Below are 26164 nucleotides of genomic sequence, written 5' to 3' on the forward strand. Positions count from 1 at the left end.
AAACATTTCAAAGATGAACTTCTTCTTAAACCCATATCAATAGATTTATTGGCAATTCCTTTTGATTGGATGACCAAGAATGAAATCTGGTTTCGTTTTCAGATGGTTCTCCAAGCTTTTCTCCAACAGCTAATATAATCTTCTATTGAATTATGGTCCTACTTACTTGTGGCCCTGGAAGACAGTGGAGAAAGACAATCCTTCCAATGGGCAGTCTTTTGAATTGCACCTCTTCTCATAACATAAGAAGAGTTTCTTATAATATAAGAAGAGTTTCTTATAACAAAAGAAGAGTTTCTACACTGATGCATAGACACTGGCCAATAGTTTGCCTGAATGGAGCTCTCAGAATAGACCAGGGCTAATAATATTTATGTCCCATGTGACTGTTCACCAGAAGGTCACCACTGTTTAAAAGGTGTTTAGAAAAATAACAACCACCACAACAACGCATACAAAAGATTGCGAAGGGAAGACATAAAGAGCTGGAAAAGCCTTATGGCTAGCTGCAGAAACAAGGATGATCGATAATCCAGAGATTCCAGACTTGAACCTGAATGCACTAAATGGTTATCATTTGGTTAGTCTGCTCTACAGCGCTGAGAGCATTTTCTGTCGGAGATAGATCCATTATGTCAGCTGAAGGGATTTTTAAATATTTACATGCGGAGGAAAATATGTCCGTGTGTGTGGGTGTGTGTGTGTCTGTGTACACGTACTGGTAGGGTATTGATAAAATCTGGTGGGCATCTGTTGTTTTTCCTATATCAAGCACTTTCCTCATTTTTATAGTTAAAAAACCTACTTTGGGAAACTGTCTCCCATTCAAAGTAGTCACTGAAGTATAGGAATAAACCAGTCCATGGCTATTAGATATCTCTCCTTGGAATTTGAATCTGATGCAGAGATAGACAAGAATTAAGCAGACAGGAACAGTCGGACAAATAAAAAGATGGTCCTGGATTGCTGGCTACTGGGATGCCCAGCAGCGCTCACCGTTACCGTCTCAGACTGGTTGTTTAGAACATTCTTTGATGAAATAAGTGAAACAATTTTTTTCCAATAAATTATGTTTTTGCTTCAGTGTTTAGAATTGAATTATTTTCTTGCAATCAGATATAACAGGTATAATCTTGTCAACCTATAGAAGTAAACTGCAATTTTTTTATTGTGCTCTCACAAACAAGGTCTTATGTGAAATCTAAATACACCTATTCCTCCTGTAATGGCCTTAACTTATTCCTAAAAATAATACCACTAAGTGAAAAGTTGTTAAATATAAAAACATGCAATGTGTCCATACCAATCTAATATATCCAACATTTTTCTCAGATAATATATCAACTGAATAATAAAAACATGTTTATAAAAATAATCAATTTACCGTGTCCCCAGTCGGCGCCGGCTTCCTGCGATGTGCCTTGAAATGAAATTGGGTCCTGGTGCCAGTCCAGTCAGCCTTGAGAATCCTGTGCCGGCTGTTCCTGCTTCTGGAGAGGACGAAGCCACGGAGTCTGCTGAGATACACCAGAAATACATCTACACGTGGAACAACTCCTACAGAACACCTACTGAACGCTGGCAGAAGACCTCAGACCTCCCAAAAGGCAAGAAACCCCCCCACGTACCTGGGTAGGGCAAAAGAAAAAAGAATATACAGAGACAAAAGAATAGGGACGGGCCCTGCATCTCTGGGAGGGAGCTGTGAAGGAGGAAACGTTTCCACACCCTAGGAAGCCCCTTCATGGGCGGAGACTGCGGGTGGCAGAGGAGGGAGCTTTGAGGCCGCGGAGGAGAGCATAGCTACAGGGGTGCAGAAGCCAAAGCGGAGGGATTCCCGCACAGAGGTTCAGGGCCGACCGGCACTCACCAGCCTGAGAGGCTTGTCTGCTCACCCGCCGGGGCGGGCGGGGCTGGGAGTTGAAGCTCGGGCTTTGGTCGGAGCTCCGGGAGAGGACTGGGGTTGGCGGTGTGAACACAGCCTGCAGGGGGTTAGTGCGCCACGGCTGGCCGGGAGGGAGTCCGGGGAAAAGTCTGGAGCTGCCGAAGAGGCAAGAGACTTTTTCTTCCCTCTTTGTTTCCTGGTGCGCGAGAAGACGGGATTAAGAGCGCTGCTTAAAGGAGCTCCAGAGACGGGCGCGAGCCGCAGCTAAAAGCGCGGACCCCAGAGACGGGCATGAGACGCTAAGGCTGCTGCTGCCGCCACCAAGAAGCTTGTGTGCGAGCACAGGTCACTATCCACACCCCCTTTCCGGGGAACTTGTCCAGCCCGCCACTGCCAGTGTCCCAGGATCCAGGAACTACTTTGCCGGAGAACGCACGCACGGCGCCCTCAGGCTGGTGTAACGTCACGCCGGCCTCTGCAGCCGCAGGCCCGCCCCACATTCCGTGCCCCTCCCACCCCCGGCCTGAGTGAGCCAGAGGCCCCGAATCAGCGGCTCCTTTAACACCATCCTGTCTGAGCAAAGAACAGATGCCCTCCGGTGACCTACACACAGAGGAGGGGCCAACTCCAAAGCTGAGCCTCTGGGAGCTGTGACAACAAAAAAGAGAAAGGGAAATCTCTCCCAGCAGCCTCAGAAGCAGTAGAATAAAGCTCCACAATCAACTTGATGTCTGTGGAATACATGAATAGACAAGGAATCATCCCAAATTGAGGAGGTGGACTTTGAGAGCAAGATTTATGCTGTATAGCTTTGCTTCCACAATTTGTCCTAGGGTTCTTTCCGTCCGTTTTTTTTGTTTGTTTTGTTATTTCCTTTTTTTCTTAATAATTATTACTTTATTTTAATAACTTTATTATATTTTATCTTATTTTATTTTACTTTATCTTCTTTCTTTCTTTTTTCCTTCCTTCCCTCCTTCCTTCCTCCCTCCCTCCCTCCTTTCTTTCTTCCTTTCTTTCTGTCTTTCTTTCTTTCTTTCTACTTCTACTAATTCTTTCTTTCTACTTTTTCTCCCTTTTTTTCTGAGCCGTGTGGATGAAAGGCTCTTGGTACTGCAGCCAGGAATCAGTGCTGTGCCTCTGAGGTGGGAGGGCCAACTTCAGAACACTGGTCAACAAGAGACCTCCCAGCTCCACATAATACCAAACGGTGAATATCTCCCAGAGATCTCCATCTCAACACCAGCACCCAGCTTCACTCAACGACCAGCAAGATACAGTGCTGGACATCCTATGCCGAACAACTAGTAAGACAGGAACACTACCCCACCCATTAGCAGAGATGCTGACTAAAATCATAAGTCCACAGACACCCCAAAACACACAAGCAGATGGGGACCTGCCCACCAGAAAGACAACATCCAGCCTCATCCACCAGAACACAGGCACTAGTCCCCTCCAACAGGAAGCCTACACAACCCACTGAACCAACCTTAGCCACTGGGGACAGACACCAAAAACAACGGGAACTACGAACCTGCAGACTGCAAAAAGGAGACCCCAAACACAGTAAGATAAGCAAAATGAGAAGACAGAAAAACACACAGCAGATGAAGGAGCAAGATAAAAACCCACCAGACCTAACAAATGAAGAGGAAATAGGCAGTCTACCTGAAAAAGAATTCAGAATAATGATAGTAAAGATGATCCAAAATCTTGGAAATAGAATGGACAAAATGCAAGAAACATTTAACAAGGACCTAGAAGAACTAAAGATGAAACAAACAATGATGAACAACAAAATAAATGAAATTAAAAATACTCTAGATGGGATCAATAGCAGAATAACTGAGGCAGAAGAACAGATAAGTGACCTGGAAGATAAAATAGTGGAAATAACTACTGCAGAGCAGAATAAAGAAAAAAGAATGAAAAGAACTGAGGACAGTCTCAGAGACCTCTGGGACAACATTAAACGCACCAACATTTGAATTATAGGGGTTGCCGAAGAAGAGAAAAAGAAAGGGACTGAGAAGATATTTGAAGAGATTATAGTTGAAAACTTCCTTAATATGGGAAAGGAAATAGTTAATCAAGTACAAGAAGCACAGAGAGTCCCATACAGGATAAATCCAAGGAGAAATATGCCAAGACACATATTAATCAAACTGCCAAAAATTAAATACAAAGAAAACATATTAAAAGCAGCAAGGGAAAAACAACAAATAACACACAAGGGAATCCCCATAAGGTTAACAGCTGATCTTTCAGCAGAAACTCTGCAAACCAGAAGGGAGTGGGAGGACATATTTAAAGTGATGAAGGAGAAAAACCTGCAACCAAGATTACTCTACCCAGCAAGGATCTCATTCAGATTTGATGAAGAAATTAAAACCTTTACAGACAAGCAAAAGCTGAGAGAGTTCAGCACCTCCAAACCAGCTTTAAAACAACTGCTAAAGGAACTTCTCTAGGCAAGAAACACAAGAGAAGGAAAAGACCTACAATAACGAACCCACACAATTTTGAAAATGGGAATAGGAACATACATATCGATAATTACCTTAAATGTAAATGGATTTAATGCTCCCACCAAAAGACACAGATTGGCTGAATGGATACAGAAACAAGACCCATATATTTGCTGTCTACAAGAGATCCACTTCAGACCTAGATACACATACAGACTGAAAGTAAGGGAAGGAAAAAGATATTTCATGCAAATGGAAACCAAAACAAAGCTGGAGTAGCAATTCTCATATCAGACAAAATAGACTTTAAAATAAAGACTATTAGAAGACACAAATAAGGGCACTACATAATGATCAAGGGATCGATCCAAGAAGAAGATATAACAATTGTAAATATTTATGCACCCAACATAGGAGCACCTCAATACATAAGGCAAATACTAACAGCCATAAAAGGGGAAATCGACAGTAACACATTCATAGTAGGGGACTTTAACACCCCAGTTTCACCAATGGACAGATCATCCAAATAAATAAGGAAACACAAGCTTTAAATGATACATTAGACAAAATGCATTTAATTGATATTTATAGGACATCCATCCAAAACAACAGAATACACATTTTTCTCAGGTGCTCATGGAACATTCTCCAGGATAGATCATATCTTGGGTCATAAGTCAAGCCTTGGTAAATTTAAGAAAATTGAAATCGTATCAATTATCTTTTCTGACCAGAACGATATGAGACTAGATATCAATCACAGGAAGAGATCTGTAAAAAATACAAACACATGGAGGCTAAACAATACACTACTTAATAACGAAGTGATCACTGAAGAAATCAAAGAGGAAATTTAAAAATACCTAGAAAGAAATGACAATGGAGACACGATGACCCAAAATCTATGGGATGCAGCAAAAGCAGTTCTAAGAGGGAAGTTTATAGCAATACAATCCTACCTTAAGAAACAGGAAACATTTTGAATAAAGAACCTAACCTTGCACCTAAAGCAATTAGAGAAAGAAGAACAAAAAACCCCCAAAGTTAGCAGAAGGAAAGAAATCATAATAATCAGATCAGAAATAAATGAAAAAGAAATGAAGGAAACAATAGCAAAGATCAATAAAACTAAAAGCTGGTTCTGTGAGAAGATAAACAAAATAGATAAACCATTAGCCAGACTCATCAAGAAAAACAGGGAGAAGACTCAAATCAATAGAATTAGAAATGAAAAAGGAGAAGTAACAACTGACACTGCAGAAATACAAAGTATCATGAGAGATTACTACAAGCAACTCTATGCCAATAACATGGACAACCTGGAAGAAATGGACAAATTCTTAGAAAGGCACAACGTGCAAAGACTGAATCAGGAAGAAATAGAAAATATGAACAGACCAATCACAAGCACTGAAATTGAAACTGTGATTAAAAATCTATCAACAAACAAAAGCCCAGGACCAGATGGCTTCACAGGCGAATTCTATCAAACATTTAGAGAAGAGCTAACACCTATCCTTCTCAAACTCTTCCAAAATATAGCAGAGGGAGGAACACTCCCAAATTCCTTCTACGAGGCCACCATCACCTTGATACCAAAACCAGACAAGGATGTCACAAAGAAAGAAAACTACAAGCCAATATCACTGATGAACATAGATACAAAAATCCTCAACAAAATACTCGCAAACAGAATCGAACAGCACGTTAAAAGATTCATACACCATGATCAAGTGGGGTTTATTCCAGGAATGCAAGGATTCTTCAATATACACAAAACAATCAATGTGATAAGCCATGTTAAAAGATTGAAGGAGAAAAACCATATGATCATCTCAATAGATGCAGAGAAAGCTTTTGACAAAATTCAACACCCATTTATGATAAAAACCCTGCAGAAAGTAGGCATAGAGGGAACTTTCCTCAACATAATAAAGGCCATATATGACAAACACACAGCCAACAGCGTCCTCAATGGTGAAAAACTGAAAGCATTTCCACTAAGATCAGGAACAAGACAACGCTGCCCACTCTCACCACTCTTATTCAACATAGTTTTGGAAGTTTTAGCCACAGCAATCAGAGAAGAAAAGGAAATAAAAGGAATCCAAGTCAGAAAAGAAGAAGTAAAGCTGTCACTGTTTGCAGATGACATGATACTACACATAGAGAATCCTAAAGATGCTACCAGAAAACTACTAGACCTAATCAATGAATTTGGTAAAGTAGCAAGATACACAATTAACGCACAGAAATCTCTGGCATTCCTATACACTAATGATGAAAAATCTGAAAGTGAAATCAAGAAAACACTCCCATTTACCATTGTAGCAAAAAGAATAAAATATCTAGGAATAAACCTACCTAAGGAGACAAAAGATCTGTATGCAGAAAATTATAAGACCCTGATGAAAGAAATTAAAGATGACACATATAGGTGGAGAGATATACCATGTTCTTGGATTGGAAGAATCAGCATTGTGAAAATGACTCTACTACCCAAAGCAATCTACAGAGTCAATGCAATCCCTATCAAACTACCACTGGCATTTTTCACAGAACTAGAACAAAAAATTTCACAATTTGTATGGAAACACAAAAGACCCCGAATAGCCAAAGCAATCTTGAGAACAAAAAATGGAGCTGGAGGAATCAGGCTCCCTGACTTCAGACTATACTACAAAGCTACAGTAATCAAGACAGTATGGTACTGGCACAAAAACAGAAAGATAGATCAATGGAACAGGATAGAAAGTCCAGAGATAAACCCACACACATATGGTCACCTTATCTTTGATAAAGGAGGCAGGATGTACAGTGGAGAAAGGACAGCCTCTTCAATAATTGGTGCTGGGAAAACTGGACAGCTACATGTAAAAGTATGAGATTAGATCACTCCCTAACACCATACACAAAAATAAGCTCAAAATGGATTAAAAACCTAAATCTAAGGCCAGAAACTATCAAACTCTTAGAGGAAAACATAGGCAGAACACTCTATGACATAAATCACAGCAAGATCCTTTTGACCCACCTCCTAGAGAAATGGAAATAAAAACAAAAATAAACAAATGGGACCTAATGAAACTTCAAAGCTTTTGCACAGCAAAGGAAACCATAAACAAGACCAAAAGACAACCCTCAGAATGGGAGAAAATATTTGCAAATGAAGCAACTGACAAAGGATTAATCTCCAAAATTTACAAGCAGCTCATGCAACTCAATAAAAAAAAAAACAACCCAATCCAGAAATGGGCAGAAGACCTAAATAGACATTTCTCCAAAGAAGATATACAGACTGCCAACAAACACATGAAAGGATGCTCAACTTCATTAATCATTAGAGAAGTGCAAATCAAAACTACAATGAGATATCATCTCACACCAGTCAGAATGGCCATCATCAAAAAATCTAGAAACAATAAATGCTGGAGAGGGTGTGGACAAAAGGGAACCCTCTTGCACTGGTGGTGGGAAAGTAAATTGATACAGCCACTGTGGAGAAAAGTATGGAGGTTCCTTAAAAAACTACCAATAGAAGTACCATATGACCCAGCAATCCCACTACTGGGCATATACCCTGAGAAAACCAAAATTCAAAAAGAGTCATGTACCAAAATGTTCATTGCAGCTCTATTTACAATAGCCCAGAGATGGAAACAACCTAAGTGTCCAGCATCAGATGAATGGATAAAGAAGATGTGGCACATATATACAATGGAATATTACTCAGCCATAAAAAGAAACGAAATTGAGCTATTTGTAATGAGGTGTATAGACCTAGAGTCTGTCATACAGAGTGAAGTAAGTCAGAAAGAGAAAGACAAATACCGTATGCTAACACATATATATGGAATTTAAGGGGAAAAAATGTCATGAAGAACCTAAGGGTAAGACAGGAATAAAGACACAGACCTACTAGAGAATGGACTTGAGGACATGGGGAGGTGGAAGGGTAAGCTGTGACAAAGCGAGAGAGAGGCATGGACATATATACACTACCAAACGTAAGGTTGATAGCTAGTGGGAAGCAGCTGCATAGCACAGGGAGATCAGCTAGGTGCTTTGTGACTGCCTGGAGGGGTGGGATAGGGAGGGTTGGAGGGAGGGAGATGCAAGAGGGAAGAGATATGGGAACATATGTATATGTATAACTGATTCACTGTGTTATAAAACAGAAACTAACACACCATTGTAAAGCAATTATACTCCAATAAAGATGTAAAAAAAATAATAATCAATTTAACAGTGAATAAATACTGTTTGTACATATAAAGTAATGTAATGTGTTTTATTATATTCTCCAAGAAGGAAGATTGATGATGGCTGAGGAAGAGGGGTGAAATATCATCCTTCAAAAGGTAAAGTCACTTGTTTGAATATTGGGCAAGCATTTAATGTTAGCATCATATGACTTGACAATTCTCTTTCCCGTGAGGCTTTAATCCTAAAACAACTATCTGATATGAAAGGCTTTGACGTAAATGGAAAAGACTGGAATCTTTGGGTAGAAAAATATGTGCTTCCAAACATGAGGAAATTGTATACATGCACAAGAATGAAGAGTAGCAGAAGAGGACACATCTGAATTCCTCTTACTTGGCATCCATAGGCAAAGCACAACATTAAGGTTCATCCAAATGTAGCATGCATTTCAAATTCGTTCCAAGTAATATTCTTTAACTAGAAACTGTTGTATAAAATAAATGTGTAAGTGTGCCATTGTTTGAAATAATAATGCTGAAATATAACTTTGCATAGTATGTTTATTTAGTGGATTTTAGGAGAAAAAGTCATTATACTGGAAAAAAAGGAGTCATTATCTAAAAAGTGGTATAAGTTTTCAAGAGCTGTTAAGGGGAAAAGTGATTTGTGAAGTTAAACTGCATACAGAACCAATAAAAGCTGAATTGGGATGGTGGTAGTGAGTTATGACCCTTTCTCTCCTCTCAGTTGCCACCTCCAGACAACCACTTCCAAAGTTTTGACCAACTTACCTTCTCAGTCATATAATCTGTAAATTCTTTCCCAGTTCCCATCATCCACCATCTGAACTACACTATTTGCTGATTCATGAATATGCTATGAATGTTCAGGCCTTCAAGCAATTGTTTATGTTCCTCCCTTTCAGTAAACACCTTCGCTTTCTCCTCAAAGTTTAAAAAAATCCTACTTCTTTTTCAATTCCCAGCATATATGTCACTGTCCCTAAGCCCCACCTAAAGCAAAAAGAAATGCTTTATTATGTATATTCTCATAGCATATGATTATACTTCCATTCCAGTATTTATCAAATTTCATTATAATTAGTTGTTTATGTGGCTAATTCCTTTCTAAGTTCTCCAGAGCAAGGAATTCTGCCTAATTTGTTTTTGTTTGCCCTGTATCTAGCACAGTGTGTTGTTCATCAGAAGATGATCAATAAAGACATGTTGAATCCTTGGTAAGTAGAACAAAGGGAGAGAGTTTTAAGAAATATTTGGTGGTTATACCCATTCAAAAAATAGGCAGAAGAACTAAATAGATATTTCTTCAAAGAAAATATACAGATGTCCAAAAAGCACATGAAAAGATTCTTAACATTACTAATTATTAGAGAAATGCAAATCAAAACTACCATGAGGTACAGACTCACACCAGTCAGAATGCCATCATGAAAAAGTCTACAAATAACAAATTTTGGAGAGGATGTGGAGAAAAGGGAACTCTCCCATACTGTTAGTGGGAATGTAAATTGGTGTAGCCACTATGGAAAACAGTATGGAGGTTCTTCAAAAAACTCTAAATAGAATTGCCATAGGATCCAACAGTACCACTCCTGGGCATGTATCCAGAGAAAACTCTAACTTGAAAAGACACATGCACCCCAATGTTCATAGCGGCACCATTTACAAGAGTCTAGACATGGAACAACCTAAATGTCCATCTAGGACATGTCTAGATGAATGGATAAAAAAGATGTGGTACAGATATAAAATGGAATACTACTCAGCCATAAAAAAGAATGAAATAATGCCATTTTCAGCAACATGGATGGACCTAGAGATTATCATACTAAGTGAAGTAAGTCAGAAAGAGAAAGACAAATACTATATGATATCACTTATATGTGGAATCTAAAATATGCCACAAATGAACTTATCTGTGAAACAGAAACAGACTCACAGACATAGAGAACAGACTTATGGTTGGCAAGGGGTGTGTGTGGGAGAAATGGACTGGGAGTTTGGGGTTAGCACATGCAAACTAGTACATATAGAATCCATCAACAACATGGTCCTACTGTATAGCAAAGGGAACTATATTCAATATCCTAAACCATAATGGAAAAGAATATAAAAAAGAATGTGTATATATATGTATAACTAAATCACTTTGCTGTACAGCAGAAATTAACACAACATTATAAATTATCTCTACTTCAATAAAATAAATTTTTTCTAAGAAAAGAAATATTGGTGGTTGTAGTGAAAGATGAATAGAATTGAAGGTCCGAGTAGTGGTAAAGTTCATGGTTTGAGGATGCTCTCTACTCAAAGTTGTAACAGTTAAGATTACCTATAAAAGAGAAAAATTTGAAAGATAGCCATGTTCAAAAAAGTATAATAGAACCAAAATAAAATAAAGCAAAACAAAACTTGAAGTGGTAAGTGTAGCTGAAGGCATAGACCTCCTGGGCTTTGAGTGATCAACAAGTACAGACGACCAGTTCAGATCATGCAGAGTAGTTCCCCTTCTCACGAGGACAGGACCGGGGCCTAAAACATGCATTTAGTGATGGTGTAAATATAAATTGGTACAGTAACTCTAAAAATAGTAAAATGCTCATACCTTGTAACCCAGCAGTTTCATTTCTGTGTTTGTAACCTAGAAAACCTTGCATACATGCAGAGACTTTTCCAAGGCAGTTAAATGTACATGTTCAGGATCAAGACTTTTGGGCTCAAATTCTGCCTCTGTTGCCTTTAGCTATGTACCATGGACAATTACTTAACCTTTCTGTACCCGGATTTTCTCAACTCAGAAATAGAAATAATAAAAATACCCACCTCTTGGGGATTGTTGTGAGGATAAAAATGTGTTAAACACTTGTGTAACTCTTAGAATAATGCCTAGCACATAGTAAGGACACAAATCTTAGCCGTAATCTTAAGTATGGCAGTTTTGGTTCTGTTTAAAAAAAAGACAACATGTCCCAAATGCAGTCACTTATGCTAAGCCCCACATCACCAAACCAAGACTTAGTTATAGTTTCAGCTCTCTGAGAAACAGAATCTTAAACCAGTCCATCAGGAACACCTGATCAGCCCTAGGTAGGTAATCTGCCTGATAGGCCCCTGCCATCCCCTAAGGAAAGTAACTATGCAATTAACCAGCCTGCTTTTTTTTGCCTCATATAACTTCCAAGTTCCTGCTCCCTTCTGCCTATAAAAGTCTTTCAGTTTGTACATCTCTTCACAGTGCCTTTTATATCTGTTAGATTGGATGCTGCTAGACTCAAACTGATTTTTGCTCAAATAAACTCTTAAAAAGTTTTGGGTACCTCAGTTTCTCTTTTAACTGTTTGGGTGTCAGAAGAGGGAACTGAAAGAGATCCCAAAGGGCCCTCAGGAGCACCGAGCAAACAGAGGTACCTGTTGAGCCCCTTGAACTCGCTGCTTTCTTGCAGACTCCGGAGGTCGTGTGGAAGTCCTTCTCGGATTCTAGCTTCGCAGCTTTGTGTTATTTTATGAGCTTTCAGACTTTGAGTATTTCTTTTTCCAGACTAGGTCCAGAAACCAGCTTGAGTCCGACTGGGTCTGACTTAGAAACCAGACTGGGTCTGAGGACGGACCGGGTCTTGCTTGGAAATCGGACCAGGTGTGGGAACAGATTGGGCCTGACTTAAGCTGAACTGGGTCCAGCTGTTAGGCCTCAGGTGAATAAACTTTTGTTTTTAAGCTGAATAAGCAGGTTAACCTTACCAAAGATAATCTTGAATTATAGTGGCCACAGTGGAGAACTTTTTCTCTAAGGTACCACATAAATGAATAAGGTTATCTAAGTTAAAAGTTCTCCACTGTGGCCACTATAATTCGACACTCACCATAAAGTGTGGAGGGAGAATTATTTTTCCTCCTCTTCAGTTTCTGGTGACCAGGATGAGGCCCACTGCGACACTCTGCTCACTCTAGAGCCGGCAGATGGGATCCTGGGAAAACTGGTGGAGGCTGGAAAAAGGTGAGAATTCTTATCAAAGGCAGCTCTCCCAGATCTGTGTCTGTGGTGCCTGGTCAAAAGAGGAAGGTAAAATTTCACATTGTCCCTTCCTTTCAAATTTGCAGGCAAAAAAAAAAAATTTTTTTTAAGAATTAGATCTTTGAATTGTGACTTGTGAATTTGCTATTGGGTACCTATTTATTGTCGATCTCCGTGTTGTCTAATCTCCAAATATTTGGGGGTCTTCCAGCTAATTTTTTCTTACTGAATTTAATATAATTCTATTGCAATCTGAAAAAAATCTCGGAATAATTTCTATTCTTTTAAATTTGTTAAGGTATGTTTTCTGACCCAGAATATGGTCTATCTTGATGAGTGTTCTATGCAAGATTGAGAAAAGTGTGTATTTTGTTGTTGGGTGATGTGTTCTATAAATGTCAATCAGATCCAGGCAATAAATGATGCTTTTTAGTTCAACTGCATCCTTCCTGATTCTTTAGCTGCTGGAAAGAAAAAGTGTGTGGAAATCTCCAACTATAATGTGGATTTGTCTGTATCTCCTTGCAGTTCTGTCAGTTTTGCCTGTTTTGATTCTCTGGGGCCCTTGTCACATGACAGTAAGATGAGGGAAATTGAAGTGTTCTGTAATCTTATGATAATATCTCATTCCTTGAATGGGTGTAGGTCCTTGGGTTGTAATCTTCAAAAATTTTTCGTAGCCTTTTTTTTTTTTCCCATGAGATTAGACAGGAGAACTAGAGAGAGCTGGTTTGGCTAACTGCCCTTCCCCAGGTCAGATAAGATCTGATAAAGTCCTTTCCTGTGGATAGTAGGCCTTTGCTACAGAGGACACTGTGGGCATATTTCCAAATGGCTACTTTTCTCCTCCTCCTGCCAGAAACATGAGAGGATTTTTCTTAGATATTCACCTTGAGAACAGGGTAGGGTCCCTGGAGGTAATAAACACAAAAGTATTGGGTCCCCCCCAAGACTGGGTCCTCCTGAGTTTCTCTCTCTCAAGCTAGTTCATACTTGGCCTCCACCAATTCATCAAAATGTTCCATGCAAGTTTGAGAAAAATGTGAATTGTGCTGTTGTTGGGCAATGTATCTATAAAGGTCAGTTAGATTAAGATGCATTACCACTTAAGTGTTCTTACCAGTTTATGGCTCCAGTGGCGTCTGTTCCAGATAGTAAGCTGATTGTGACTGTGAATTTCTGTATTCACCTTGACTTTCCAGATTTCCTAGTGGCAGTGTGTCCTGTGACCCCAATTTTCCAATGGATCCAAGTCATTGGTTTTCACTTTGTTCAGCATTTTTCTTCTTTGAGAATAGGAGTACCAGCTCCCAAGCTCTTTATATGGTCAGAGCTGAAATGCATTGCCTCTATGTATTTTTTAAAGCCGAGTCAGTTACTTTGAGGTGAACTCACCTGTGACTCAGTCAGATTATTGAGGATTGTCTTCTATTTCCTCTGGGTACAATGGACTTGTGCAAATGATGGGGTAGACCTGAGGCCTTGAGTCCCTCAGTCAGAAGGACCTGGTGGAGCTGTTGGATTTTTAAGCTAGGTGGTTAAGAAAAATTGGTGAAGATGAAAATATGGGATGATGTTTTAGGGATGAGAGCCCTCACAGGTGGGTCCAAGGACATACTTCACATACTTCACAGGTCTGATGAGATCTGAAGAAAATTCGTACATTAGTGAACGCATGATTGTTATCGCCCAGAGGCTATCATCTCCCAAGAAATATACTTTGTTGCCCTTGAGGAGATGAACAAGTGATCAAAGCTACCCAGTTGCAGCTGCCTCTTCCTGTTTTCAGGACTTCCCTAAAGGAAACCTACACTTTGTGAAACAGATTAATGGGCTTCCTAGTCTCCTGAGTAGCTCTCCTTAATGTCCTGTCCTATCCTGCTTCTCCTTGACCCTCATAATGAGAAAATGGGAAGTAAGGGACCCCCGGGCACACTAAGAAGATTTCCCTGTGAACTTTCTGGTTTGGAAAATGAACCACCTGGAAAGACACATAAAGAGGAGCTAGACTAGGTTGGGAACTTATCCTGCATCTTTCCCACACTTTCAATCAGCACCCAAAGTATGCTGTTTATGCCTCTCCACCCCTCACAATTCCTCCCCCAAATTCTGAGTTTATAGATATCAGAGATGGTGGCTTTTTAAAACTCACACCTGCTCATAGAAGGAGAGACTAAATAAGGGAAGGTGTCAGAAAGAAACACTCTCCCAGGACTCATGTGAGGCATCTGCAAAACAAGTACCAGATGCGTGAGTGTCAGTTATTGTCATGACAAAATAGCAAATAATACCATACTGGATCTCCTGAACCTCAACAATTGTTGATTATACCGACAGGAGGAAAGACAAGGGAAGAAAAGCACTGCAAACTTTTACACCATCACTCAAAAATTAGAATACCCAGGTACATATTACAGTATGTTTTATGCAATAAAAAAATGTACAGAATAACACATTTTCTTGAGTCTAAGATGTAACACCCAATTTAAAAATGACTTTTATGGGAAAAAACCAAACCCTAGAGCCCCTACCCTATTAACCACACATATCTATTGTGGAATGCCTCCTGGCATTAAACATGTTAAAATGTTTAAATGTGAGCATCTTATGTTTGTGGAAACACAGTATTTTATGGACTCTACTAAGTTACATCATTCTGAAATAAAACATAACAATGAGGGTCTCAGCTTCCTTTGATGTAAATGGGTCAGCTTAATGAAACTGAAAAATATTTATACAAACGAAATTTTGACTTATCCATTACCCTAACATTAATAATTCATTAAAAAGTTCTCTGAAAGTAAGTTACAACATTGCACATGAAAAGAGTATAGATGCTTCTAGAGGTGAACTTACGAACACTAACAGGTACTAAGGCAGTAAGTATAGGAGATACCAAAAAAACACAATTAATAACACCATCTGGTAAATCAGTCTCAGGAATAATGCACTCCGGACATACTTGAAAAATTAGTCCTTAGACAAAGACATACAAAACCTTCATGGTTCATGGGGAAAAGGGTAAGGACGTTTATAAATTGAACATGTTCGCCTAGGTTGATTTATTGTTTCATAAAGCATTTGACACATATACAACAGGAGAATGAATTCTTAAGTATTTAGATTAGTTTTTCACACACAATCAAATAAATTGGCAAAAATATAGAGACATCTGTACTGATGATGAAAAAGCAATGGCAGGAAGGAACACAGGAGCAGTGGAAAAGCTGTTGCCATAGCATGTGCAGACTCACTGTGTTTCATCAACAAGCACTGGGTTGTTAAGAAAATGTAACATCATTGGAAATAGTTGTAAATAATAAAGATAGACTGTCAATATACTCAGATACAGTATCTATGTAACAGAATTTTCAGAGTGTAGTATCATGATGACATAGGTAGTAAAATCAGACTCTGACAGAGTCTTTACGAAGCGTCCTCCTTTGCTGTCTACCCCAGTATACGGTGAAATGGCTCCCTCCTTTAAAGCACATCTTGGGTTTGCAAGGGTGCCGTTTTTCTGCAGTAGGGTGGTAGGTGGCTAGGTTCTTAGTGCAGCTAGGAAGGAAAGCCACACAGCCTTCCTAGCAATGAGACACCTTTCCTCGGACTTTAGTCCATGTAGTTTCAGCAGGGCTACCCCTCCCCTGTCTGTTTCTGGCTGGCATTGTGGCATCTGAGCACCACAGGCCTTCATGCCTGCTCAGCTCTCCTGTCTCCACATGGTGAACAGGAAAGTCAAGAAGGAAAAATCAAAAGAAAGGAAGTAGTTTGCTTCTGGAAAGGGGCATGTTATCAATACTTCCCCTGGCTTCTCCTGTCAGAAGCAGGCACTAGTGGGAATCAAGAACCTCTCAATCGATTTATTCATTCATGCATTTGTTTATTTCAGGCCACAAAATTGGGCACCTAGTCAGTGCAATGCACTATTTTAGGTACTGAGAGGCATCTGTGAAAGCACCCTAATCACAAGCCCAAGAACCTCTACAGCTCATGAGCCCCAACTTAATGCGTTGACTTAATTTTACCAGTAATAGGAAAAGAGTTCCAGAATTTATTATTATATTTTCTTTAAGTCAAAATGGAGAACAATTCACTGTTATTTCTTAAGCAAAACACTGCTGGCTAAATATCTCTCAAATATGAGTAACCAAATTCAACTGAATTTTGTTAGCTAAACCTCATGTGGAACCTGACTTAAACTCATAAAACCCTTCATCAAACACACACACCTAATTCCATGAAGCACTGGTAAGTAAGGTTGATTTTTACTGACATTTTCATGGGGAGATAGGGTAGTGGTTTAAATCCCACACCATATAGCAAGGCTTTCTAATCATCCTCTTCAAAGATCGGTTCTGAATGCCTTCCATTTCCCCTTCAGATTCTATCTCCCTGTTCTGTGCCTTAGAAAGTGGACCTCTGTTGACTATATCATTGGGCTTCCTTGCTGTGTGGCCAATGGGGAGTTTCAGCAAGAAGTAAGAACAGAGTAAGAGACTGAGATCCCCCAGTCTGGGTGTTGCCTTTATCCCACATCCTAAGATGGAAGGTTTTACCCCTTGATAGGCAGACATTTTATCATGGGGCTCACAGACTCCAGGTTCTGATAAATGGTACTTCCCTTCGGATCTGGGAATGATAATAATGTTTTTTTTTTTTAATTAATGCAGGGATTCTGCACTGGCCCTTATGGTTTTCCTACATACTGCATACATCTCAATCAATAGTCCCTTAATTAAACTCGCTTCAAATTACCCTAATTTGAATGTGCCATCTGTTTTCTGCCAGTACCACCGGCCAATCCAATATCCCCATTTCCCCCAAAGCTCTACTGTCTAAGGTACATGTCGCGTGTCTGTATCTTTCTCAGCCTCTCTCATTCCTCCCTGATATATCTTCTTCCAGACAGTGCTGCATGTGCTGATCCCATTCTGCACACACACACAAAATGCTCATCTAGAAGTTTTAGCAAAATGAAACCTGGTTATTAGCTTAAAGAACAACCATTTTCTCTACCTCAAAACCTGTTCTGGGAAGATCCACTGTATTTTACTACAGTTTCCTGCTGGTTAGAAAGACTGCCATATTTCCTTGTGGCACCTAGAGTCACCCACTCATGGTCCATTCACCCACCAATCCACCCGGTTCTTTTAGGGGGTAGAGTGTAGGACTGTTTCTGAATCTCTCTTTACTCTGCTGGGTTCACCAAAGCATTTAGAAATATAAAACTGGGGCAAGTTCTACACCTGCAACGCAGATACATTCAATAGCATCCACATTCAAGGAGGAGGAGAAAAGCAGAGTTTTGAGTCAGGTTCCCTTCTCCATTTCTCCTACATGAAGCCTCCCCTATGTTTCCAACTCACATCTATAAGCAGCATCAAGGGAACCCCTTCCAATTCCTGTAAATGTAGAAGATTTGTGCACTCTGCCATAAAATGTATTGCACCCTCACTCTAACTTTTTGAAATGTGAGAACCTTTCAAACTCCCAAAGTCCAGAGAAGACTTCAGTTTGATTTTGAACATGTCCTATTCATATGAGGCTCTTCTAGATAGATCAGTTTATGCTTCAAGGGCTCGACAATAGCAAATCAGGGGTGTGATCTCTGGCAGGGGCCATGGACTGGCTGTGAGGAAGCAGCCAGGCCAAGTTTTGGGCCAGCATCTTGCTCTGCGTGAGGTTCAGATGCTGAGTCGTACACCCAGGAACTCCGGCTTCCCTGAGTCAGCCAAGCAGCTACTGACAAAATTGTGTTGGCTGGCAAGGTCTATCTGGGGTTTATAAGCAGTGCTTAGACACCAGTGACCCCCGCACTAACCTGCTCTAGCTGATGAGTTTTGAAACTGTGTTGCCCACCATGTTTTTACAAGGCTTGTTGTCAGTGTCTCTCAAATTTAAACGTAAGTGCCAAGCAACTTTGTTTCCTGTTGACAAGCTCTCACAGACTGAGCAACAGAATCAAGTCTCTCTCCCAGGCCTTGCTGAATTATCTTTAGACATTATGGTACAAGCACAGTCCCTAATGTGGGTCCTAAAACTGGATCAGTTCTCCTCTTACAAGACTTGCTATCTACATGTCCCTGAAATGTTTTAACCTTGACTCAGAGTCATCTGCCCTCCTTGGCTCTACACTCCTTGAAAACTCTTCTAGTAACTAATTGCAAGAGGCTTCTATTCATGGTTCCATAGCTAGCCTGATGGTTTTCCCCATAGCAGAGTATTTTAACAGAGGATGCCTGGTCTCAGTTGCCTCTAGATATTGGTTGATTAATGAATGATTATTAGGAAATCGCCATATCTTTTCACCAGAGAACTATTGGAATGTAAGTCTTCAAGATTAAATTCAGAGACTCAGGTGCTATTCCTGCCACTTACTAGCCAAGTGATTTCTAACCAGTCTTTCTGAGCCTCGGTTTACTCTTCAGAAAATTAGAGCACTGGACTAAATCACGGAAGATAAACAGTTTTCCTCCCGTGTGCCAATTTCTGTTTGAATAGTAATGGCTAACCATAGTGCTGTATTGAAAAAGATTCAATAGTCAAGTTCAGGCTCTGTGGGAAAGAAGGTTATGAGAGGTGAAGGGTCAGGACTCATACTATGTATCTGCCTCTCCCGGACTAGCTGATTTCGAATTCCCCTATTCAAAGCAAAATCATGACAGACATTAAAGATTTCTTCAGTGCCTGACCAGGAGCCGCTGGTCCATCTGTAGATGGGCCTATTAGCTAATAAGCCATTTTGGATGCATTGGCCTGGAGAATATAGAAATGCCAGTCAAGGATTCCAGGTAGTGCAGTGAGTGCCGTCTTAGTCACTGTGTAATTCCTTCTGGGAGGTCTATATCCCTGTTAATATCGTGAAGTATAATCACATCAATTCTCCAAAGGTAAACATGTCCACATGACAACTATATTATTTGTCATGTTAGAAATGGATGTGAATTTTCTCAATAAACTGTTTCCCTCAATCACTCTTTAAAAATACAAATTACACTTTTATATGCTGAAATATGGGGGCTGATATCTGCAAAAGAATTCTGTGTAGGTTTCAAATAAAATTAATTTCCAAAATACACAAACAGCTTATACAGCTCAATATCAAAAAAACAAAACATGGGCAGAAGACCTAAATAGATATTTCTCCAAAGAAGATATACAGGTAACCAGCAGGCACATGAAAAGATGCTCAACATTGCTAATTATTAGAGAAATGCAAATCAAAACCACAATGAGGTATCATCGCACACCAGTCAGAATAGCTATCATCAAAAGGTCTATAAATAATAAATTCTGGAGAGGATGTGGAGAAAAGGAAACCCTCCTACACTGTTGGTGGGAATGTAAATTGATGCTGCCACTATGGAGAACAGTATGGAGGTTTCTTAAAAAGACTAAAAATAGAGCTACCATATGATCCTGCAATCCCACTCCTGGGCATATATCCAGAGAAAACTCTAACTCGAAAAGATACATGCCCCCCAGTGTTCATAGCAGCACTATTTACAATAGCCAAGACATGGAAGCAACCTAAATGTCCATTGACAGATGAATGGATAAAGAAGATATACATGTAGAGGAATATTACTCAGCCATAAAAAAGAATGAAATAATGCCATTTGCAGCAACATGAATGGACCTAGAGATTATCATACTAAGTGAAGTCAAAGACAAATATCATATGATGTCACTTAAATATAGAATCTAAAAACAATGATACAAATGAACTTATTTAGAAAACAGAAATAAACTCACAGACATAGAAAACCAACTTATGGTTACCAAAGGGGAAAGGGGGTGAAGGAGGGGTAAATTAGGAGTTTGGGATTAATAGATACACACTACAGTATATAAAATAAGAAAAAAACAAGGACCTACTGTATAGCACAGGGAACTATTTTCAATATCTTGTAATAACCATTCATGGAAAAGAATCTGAAAAAGAATATATATATATATATGTATAACTGAATCACTAAAAAAATACAAATTCCACTTTTATACTTTGAAATATGGGGACTGATATCCACAAAAGAATTGTAAGTAAGTTTTAAACACACTTGTTCTTTTATGTTTACAGTAAAATGTTAAGCCCAAAGTGACTACTTCTTAATTTTGGTCTTTTTATTTTTTCTGTTAGTAAAGCATATGTACAATATGCGAAATATTTTACCCTAGGCTGTAAAGGGGAAGGGTGTAACTAACATTTCCTTTCCAGTCTGAAAATTTACAGGAATGCGCTAGCACATCTGTATGGAATTAGCAGAGCTGATTCTATAGATTCATGTGACCCACCAGTTCTAGTTTCTGTGCTTCTGAGATCAGCCTTTTTTTTTTCCCCCTTTTAATAAAAATATGACTTGTCTACATTATGGGTAACATAATTAAACTAGGATAATACAAAGTTGCTTAAATATAAACTCCAAACCATCAAGTTGCATCATATGTTTGCATTCACTTGTAAAATATGGTCTCCTGAGATATCTTTCATTGGGCTAAACACCAAAACAAGCAAATGGAAAAACTGAAAAATAAAAAGACAGCATTATGGGATTTCAAGGTTGACAAATTAAGCGTTCCTATGTAATAAAATGATTTCATCTTGGAATCTTCTTTTGCTATTTAATTTATGGACTCTATGTGATCCAAGATTACATTTCACAAAAGTGTAAATACATTTAAGACAGAGTACACGTGCTTCATTAATCATGCTATCAGACATTCAGTCCTAAACCGTAGGCATTTTTTACGTGGCTCCACTGGGAAATCACTCATGGTGTTAATATTTTTGACTCCTAAGGGCTTGTTTACTTCAATTTTTTACTTTTTTTTAAAATTAGAGTTCCAATTTATTAGAGAAGCTTATTTGTCTATATAAGCCATTGAAAAGACATACAACTTAGAAACAGTGACAGAATATAGTGCATAATATCAGAAGCCTGGAGAAAGATGCTCGATTGTTTTTTAATACCAAGCCATAGGTCCAAAATGACAGGAGAGCTCTCTTTCATCGATTAAAAAAATACGATTACATAAGCACACATATAAGAAGCAAACTACAAGCCAGTACAAACTAATTACAGTTCTGTGGAAGAGTTTTATGTCTAAGTCTTTAGAGTAGTCAAAAATATTTTCTAGAGGAATTAGTAAAGGTAGTGTAGAGTGGATACATTTTAAAATGCAGTTTGTTAGAGATGAAAGAAAAGTTATATTCTATGTAAAGTGACACATGCAGAAGTTTGGAGACAATAACATAAGTGTAAAGATCCATGTTAGTAATCAATGATGATGATAATAACTATGATTGGACAATAACATGTAGGACTAGAGAGAAATCTCACTTTTTTCACAGAAGTAGAAAATCCAGGCCAAGGGTATTACCAAATATGAGATAGGGTAGTTGATATCTTGGAATACACTCTAAGAAGTTTGGATTTTATTTTAGAAGCTGTAAAGAGGGGGAATATTGTGTCTGAGTTGGGTGTGAGGAAGGTGATTTGTGCAGTCTGGTTCTATATAAAAATGTGTCTATATAAAGAGGGATTTACTATGGCATGATGGTTGCTAAGAAGGCTAAGTAGTATCTAGTTTGGGGGAAAAGTGAGTTTGAAACAAGGTCATAAAAATGGAGTGTTAAGAAACTGGGAACTCTGCAAAGCAAAATTCAGGCTAGAGAGAGAAAAAGTAGAGAAACACTAAGATGGTAACCCTAGGAAAACCCATAATGGTCTGTTGTTATGTTAATTCCAAGGTCATCTTAAAAAATCATTACATGAAAGAAGGTAAAAATATTTCAATACCACTTTTGAATGAAAAAAATAAATCTAGTGTAACACCAAAGGTAGCCAAGTCTATGTTGTTCTTCTGAAACACTAAGAGAATTAAACTTTTAAAAGTCTTCAGTAAAACTTTAAAAATATCATCTTAGTGATAAAGTCACTAAAAAGATATTAATATAAGTATAAGGAAAATTATAGGAAAAAATTTTACTTGCTTTATATATTGAGAAAGGGATTTAAAGCGGACTTTTGAGAAGTATCTTAAGAATGAACATCCTTTAACACAGTAGCTTAAATTACTCTTCAATGATCAGGGAGCCATTCTGTATTTGAACATGAAAATCTTATTTATAAAGGGTTTCCTCATCCAAGAATCTTAGATGTGCTATTTCAATTGGCTTCAAAAATTCACTCCATGAATTGCCTAATATAGTTTAAAGATGGGAAATCTGAAACTGCCAGACTCTACTTTCATAAGAAACTTTCACTATTCCAGAGGGATGAAGAGAAGGAGGACAGAAGTAAAAGAAAATGGGAGTGTGTAAAAGAAATTCAGACAAATCCATAATTAATTCAAAAAATTTAAAAATTAAACATGTAAGTCTATTAGCAACTTAATAACACTTGCATCTATTTTCATTTTTCCTAGGGAAATTACTCTTAATTGAATTAAGAAATTACTTTGGTTGATGGGGAGGAAAAAGCAAAAACTTGCTTATTCACTGTTCTTTTTAAAGTGGATAATAGAGGGCTTCCCTGGTGGCGCAGTGGTTGAGAGTCCGCCTGCCGGTGCAGGGTACACGGGTTCGAGCCCTGTGCTGGGGGGATTCCACATGCTGCAGAGCGGCTGGGCCCGCGGGCCACAAGTACTGAGCCTGTGCGTCTGGAGCCTGTGCTCCGCAACGGGAGGCCGCAATGGTGAGAGGCCCGCTCACCGCGATGAAGAGTGGTCCCCGCTTGCCACAACTAGAGAAAGCCCTCGCACAGAAACGAAGGCCCAACACAGCAAAAATAAATGGATGAATAAATAAATTTAAAGTGGATAATAGAGTTTTTATTGACTATATTTACATGGTTTCAGAAAAAATTAAATCAATTTCCTGCATATTGTGCCAATATAATAGCCAAAAACGATTTTGGAAAAGGCATACAAAAGTAAAAATAATATAAAAGTGAGTGCAGTAATTTAAAATTTTTGTTTAGATAAATGGTTTGGTTTCTTAAATAAATTAGATGACTTAGAAAGTGGAAAATGAACATTTTCAAGATGAATATTTCAGTTATATAAGTTAAAGCCATAGTATATGCCAATATTAACGTATCCCTAAGAATCTTATCCTTGTTTCTACACCAGGAAGAGTCTCAAACAGAGATTTCACGTGTTCCCTTTTAAAGTTTTAAAAATAAAAATTCAATGGGTAAATATTTAGAGAGTAATAATGACTAGATTTAATGAAAGGATTTAAATTCTGGTTGGAAGGTTATTCCATATTAGGAAGTCTCTTTGTATAATATTTATCAAACTGATAAAATTTAAAATATTATGTCTTTTGATTCACTGATTGCAGCTTATTTTAAAAGTATTCAATAAAAAATAGAAATCTTTCTTTACATAATAAAGAGTATCAGCCAATTTTAGTATTTTATTTAATGGTGAAAAAATAGAAGTAATCTTATTAAACTTAATTTTGCATTAGTATCACTAATTAATAGCAAAACTTTGATAGCTGATATATATCATTCTCGTGATTAATACCATTTTAATAATGTATGAAAGAAAAAATTTTTAATTTATTTTTTAGAAATAAAAGCACAGTAGTACTTTTTTGGCAATATCAACAGAAACTAAATGTAAATTTTATTCTACAATGCCAGGACTTTTTATAAATAATTAGGATTTATAAAATTACTTATATGTAATTTAGAATGATTTCATTTAATATACACAAATTGATAATATACATATCAAAAAGAAAATATTTTTAGAAGTTGTTTTCACAATAACACCAAAATAAAAACTACAGTAGTGCCCCTTATCCACAGGGGATACATTCTAAGACACCCTGTAGATGCCTGAAACCTCAGATAGCGTCAATCCTATACATACTATTGTTTTTTCCTATACATACATACCGATGATAAAGTTTAGGCACAGTAAGATACTAACAACAATAATAAAATAGAACAATTATAACAATACACTACTAAAAGTTATGTGCTCTCTCTCAAAATATCTTACTGTACTGTAACTCACCCTTCTTCTTGCGATGATGTGAGATGATAAAATGCCTACGTGATGAGATGAAGTGAATGACGTAAGCATTGTGACTTAGCATTAGACTTGTACTCACCTTCTGTTGTCAAGGAAGGAAGATCATCTGCTTCCAGCGATTTCTTTTTCCTTCTTCAGAATTGCACGGATAGAAAACTCCTTCTTACCGGAGATCTTAGCAACCTCAGCATTCGAAGCTTTTTCTTTTCTTATTAAGTTGAGAACTTTCACCTTTTCACTTCAAGGAAGCACTTTATGATTTTCCCTTGGCATAGTGGAATTGCCAGCATCACTAATCTGGCACTTTGGGGCCGTTATTAAGTGAAATAAGGGTTACTTGAACACAAGCACGGAAATAGTAGATCTGATGACCGCGTGGGCAGTAAGTGACCAACGGGTGGGATATGCTGGCGGAAGGGATAGTTCTCATCCGGGGCGGAGCAGAGCAGGACGGAGTGAGGTTTCATCATGCCGCTCAGAACAGCACGAAATATAAAACTTATAAATTGTTTCTGGAATTTACCATTTACTATTTTGGACTGAGGTTGCCTGCAGGTAAGTGAAACTGAATCCAAGAATAAGGGGGACTACGGTACCTGGCAAAAATCTTGCAAGGAAGTACATGTGAAAGATATTATAAACCTTTTATGAGCAATAAAGAATAACAACGAGTAAAGACATATCCCTCATTCTTGAATGAGAAGAATAAATTTTATAAATATGCCCCTTCTTCTAAAATTATTTACTGGATTAATACAACTTATATAGAAGTCAATGCAGTTCTCAAGTTCATCTAGAATGATAGATAGAGCGAATGCAAAAGGATGTTTACACTGTGGAGTCACCCAGCATTCATTTCCTCCTTATCATGTTCTTGTGTTCACTTCTTCCACAAATGGCCTATGTCCTCAAGGGAAGCTCACCTAGCTCAGGCCAGCGATGGCCCAAGATTGGCTTAAACCAATCAGCTACTCCCATTTGCTCACCAGACACGGTGTATCAAGAAAGGTCCTATGACCTAGTTTAGAAGGATGCATATTTTACTGGAAGCTTCAGAGAAAAAAAACTGCTTCTCTTAATTAGAAGTTACTTGAGACACTCTCACTTCACTCCCTGTTAGGCAGAGGCCATCCCCTAGAACACTGCCTGACACCAAGTTGACTTTCAAAAAGTTAACTTGCTAATTAGAACACTGCAGCCCTCCTAGTGAAGCTGCACAGGGGGAGAAAAAGTGACACACAGAGGAGGGCAAAACCAAGAAAAATAATAAAGGAGTGAAAAATCTTTGTAAGCAATGCCTTTAAGCCCTCCACAGTGGATGTCTGTCATTTGTGACTGCCCAATATATTTTGAACTCCTTCTCTAGATTTTAATAGTTTCCTACATTGTGAGTCTTGCCTTGCCAATGGAGAAACCACCATCTGTCTCAATTTCCTTTGCCTCAGTCATTGAGAACCATGACTTCACCTCTGTAACCAAACATACCCAAAGGAGGACTGAAGAGGAAAAGAAT

This window comes from Phocoena sinus, chromosome 3 (genome assembly GCF_008692025.1).
Source record: "Phocoena sinus isolate mPhoSin1 chromosome 3, mPhoSin1.pri, whole genome shotgun sequence".
In the NCBI taxonomy this organism is placed as follows: Eukaryota; Metazoa; Chordata; class Mammalia; order Artiodactyla; family Phocoenidae; genus Phocoena; species Phocoena sinus.